A 4274-nucleotide genomic window follows, 5' to 3' on the forward strand; every position below is an offset into this window, starting at 1 on the left:
AAATTTCCATTACTTGTGTATACACCTTTAATTAACTTATCATTCTTTACTCACTTGAATATGTGTATTGGATAACGTTGTAGTGACGCGTCGCGAAAGCGGTCTAAAAACGACATCATTCTACGTTACGTAAATGGTCACCAACATCGCGCGTTACGTCTAATATGTGATCGGAACCCGATGAGTTGTTGATGGAGTTATGATAAACCTATAGAAGTCTTTCACACCCTTTTTGCTTTTAAAGAAAATTTCTAATAATTGTGGTACAAAAGGGTATGAAAGTTTCTCTGGTTTTATTTCGAGATTTCTTAAATAGCGCTTTATTGACAATATTAGTCCATGGTATTGTAGAAAATTAGTATCAATTCAAAATTTTTGTATAAATTCGTCAAAAGAAAGAAAAGTAAAATTGTCAGAATTTTCTATCAAATCATTTAAAATTTAAATACCTGACCTAAACCAGTTGGGGTAAAAAACAAATTTATTATCAACTTTAATATCATTGTTGTACCAGAGAGGTGTTTTGAGGATACACTCTTGTTCTATTTAGCCTCATATCTTCAGAATAATTTAATTTATCCCATGCTTTAAAGACATCTTTCCAAAATTGATTACGACATCTGGATATACACAATTTTACATAATCCTTCCCATAATTACATATCTAATTTAAATCTAGAGTTGACTTGAGGATCAGATACCATTTGCCTGAAGACGAGAATAATCTTCTAATCCATTCTAACTTTAATGAGTGAATGAAAGCATACAAGTCAATCATCTTAAGCCCGCCATCTGCATAATTTTGAATCATAACATCTCATTTGATCTTATGGCATTTACCATTTCACAAATCAAATAATAAAGAATTAATTTTGCTAAATATTTACCTGGTGGGTTTGGTAAGGTTATAAATAGATAATTAATTAGATAGGTGAATTGTAATCAGTGGCGTAGGAAGATGAAACGTAATGGGGGGGGCAAAGGTCCTCAATATTTTGTACCCCCCCCCCCCCCCCCCCCCCCGCTGCACAGGAGGAGATTACTTCAACTCCCAACCATATATGCTGTATGTACATTTTTCATATATCATTAAATTTAATCCTTGTACACATTTATAGATAGTGGGGTCGCTAAAAGGAAATTAACGAATAACGCAAATTGGCCAAAAGAGCGTCTGAGCGCCGAAGACGCGAGATTTTGGTGTTTTAGGGGTCTGAGGGTCTCCCCCGGAAAAAATTACGATTTAGAATGGCTTAGATGAGTTTCACTATGCATTTTGATGAATTTGCGAGCGCCCAAAGGCGCAAGAATTTGGTGTTAGGGGTGTCCGGGGTTTCCCTCCGGAAAAAAATTACGATTTAGAATGGGTGAGTTGAGTTTTACGATTATTATTTCCTTTATTTCCTCCAATATTGAAGAGTTTACAGAAAATAATACATAAATAAAGAAAGAAACATTCTAACATACACACGTTACACACATATATACATATCTATCAATACAAGAAAATACTATTAGATAATATACCGAATATACTGAATATACCGGCCACACCATCGGCACATTGTTGTGTAACATAAAAAAATGAATTAATTGTCCCGCTAAGACATATAAACAAATTGATCTTTTAAGAGACATTTTTTTAAATAGTACATAGAACCACTTGATGGACATTTTTAGTCTAGTTCGTTTGTATTGAATTTTTGCTATTTAAGGTTTGACATTATGTGCTTGAACGTTTTAGGAAATGCGCCGCGCAGCGGAAAATTTTCTAGAATGAAGTATGAACAATGTGCAGGAGGACCCTTTTTTCTTTCAAATAAGCATTTTTAGAAAATTTCAGTCGGCGAAAATAGGGTGTGTGTGTGTGTGTGTGTGTGTGTGTGTGTGTGTGTCAAAAGACATGTTTGCCCCCCCCCCGGGGAACGGGGAGCAGTTGCCCCTCCTGCCCCCCCCCCCCGCTTCCTACGCCCCTGGTAATGTAATGTATGCAAGTATTTTAATAAATGTAATGTTTGTATGTAATTGTGTATAATATATGTAATGTATTGTGTATAATATATGTAATGTAATGCATTTATGTATTTATGTAGAATAATGTATGTTTGTAATGTGTATAATATATGTATGTAATGTGTATAATATATGTAATGTATTTATGTAGAATAATGTACGAATGTAATGTGTATAATGTATGTAATGTAATGTATTTATGTAGTTATGTAGAATAATGTATGTATGTAATGTGTATAATAAATGTAATGTAATGTATTTACACAGGAATGTAAAGTATTACGAAGATATATTACATATTAATGTAAAGATGTAGATTATGTATATATGTACTGTATGTATTATTGCTAAACTTGTAGAACATTATTATGTAATTGATGTATCTGTTCTGTCATCTCTATGTATTTGTTTTGTCATCTCTATGTATCTGTTCTGTCATCTCTAGGTATTTGTTCTGTCATCTCTATGTATTTGTTCTGTCATCTCTATGTATTTGTTCTGTCATCTCTATGTATTTGTTCTGTCATCTCTATGTATCTGTTCTGTCATCTCTATGTATTTGTTCTGTTATCTCTATGTATTTGTTCTGTCATCTCTAGGTATTTGTTCTGTCATCTCTATGTATCTGTTTTGTCATCTCTATGTATCTGTTCTGTCATCTCTATGTATTTGTTTTGTCATCTCTATGTATTTGTTTTGTCATCTCTATGTATCTGTTCTGTCATCTCTAGGTATTTGTTTTGTTATCTCTATGTATTTGTTCTGTCATCTCTAGGTATTTGTTCTGTCATCTCTAGGTATTTGTTCTGTCATCTCTATGTATCTGTTCTGTCATCTCTATGTATCTGTTCTGTCATCTCTATGTATCTGTTCTGTCATCTCTAGGTATCTGTTCTGTCATCTCTATGTATCTGTTCTGTCATCTCTATGTATCTGTTCTGTCATCTCTATGTATCTTTTCTGTCATCTCTATGTATCTGTTCTGTCATCTCTATGTATCTGTTCTGTCATCTCTAGGTATCTGTTTGATTGACCTCCAGCTGTTACACACGGATCGTGTGAATAAAATGAATTGAATTGAATTGAATTGAATTGAATTGAATTGGAAGACGAGTCTTCGAATATTGTTAATTTTCATTTTTCAAAATCAATTCTTTTAAATTTTAGTGCATCAGTTTAATTAATAATTAGAATTTAATTACTAGTTAGACGATTATATGAGGAATATATGTACCCACATGAATCTATAGTGTTACACATTAGTGGACACGCGCGTACGGTCATGATATTGGGTATACATGTACATACATATTGTTAATGATTTAATTATGAATTACTATAATAGTTATTTGATATGCTAATTTTCTTATTTGTATTATCTAAATTTAGTACAAGTATTTACATGTACATGTATCTTATTCTAGTGTTACACATTAGTGGACACGATCGTGGGTACATATGAACATTGGAAGTCCTGTATCTTCCAACAATACAGATGATGTACACATGTGTGTTACGGTGATAACGTCTTGTGTCTGCTGTCCTTTGGTTAGCTGCAATATTGTAGCTCAAAAGACTTTTTGACAGATAATGGTGTCGTCTTTAGAGCTACAATTGGTGCCTATTACTGCTAATGGAGCAAAGTAATGATTATGCAAGCCATTATAAAACGTTTGTTTGCATTTTATCTTACTTGTTCGATATAGCTTACCTACTAGGCAATAAAACTGAACCACATAAAATATTAAATACTCCTCAGGCATTATTTTTTTTACATATTACATATGAAGGTGTTTCTGAAGTGAATTTAAATGGCAAGTCCAGAAATTGTGAATTTGACGTTGTGTGAGCGGTACCGGCGGTAGATCAGTTATGTTTGTTTTTGACAAAGATAAGATGTAAATGCATGTGTATACGCATAAAATAATTGGAAACCTACAAAAAAGTATAGAAAACTGTGCCCGAGTGATTTTCGGAGGCAGTGCTCCACTACGACACCAATTCGTACCCAGTCGAATATAATAGAATAGTTGTTCACAATACTTTATTAATTTCATATATCACAATTATTATTATCTTATTAAATGTATTACCTGCATTACTTTAAGTAATATACCTACTCTTCATAGCTTCATTAAATAACCATGAATTAACCTTAGACATGGTTTATTGGTCTAGATAATAGTGTTCCGGTTGACCGACTACAGTTAACGACTATCAGATTTCCCGTTGGGAGCCCCATGGTGTTATGCGCATCAACA

This window comes from Argopecten irradians, chromosome 9 (assembly GCF_041381155.1).
Source record: "Argopecten irradians isolate NY chromosome 9, Ai_NY, whole genome shotgun sequence".
In the NCBI taxonomy this organism is placed as follows: domain Eukaryota; kingdom Metazoa; phylum Mollusca; class Bivalvia; order Pectinida; family Pectinidae; genus Argopecten; species Argopecten irradians.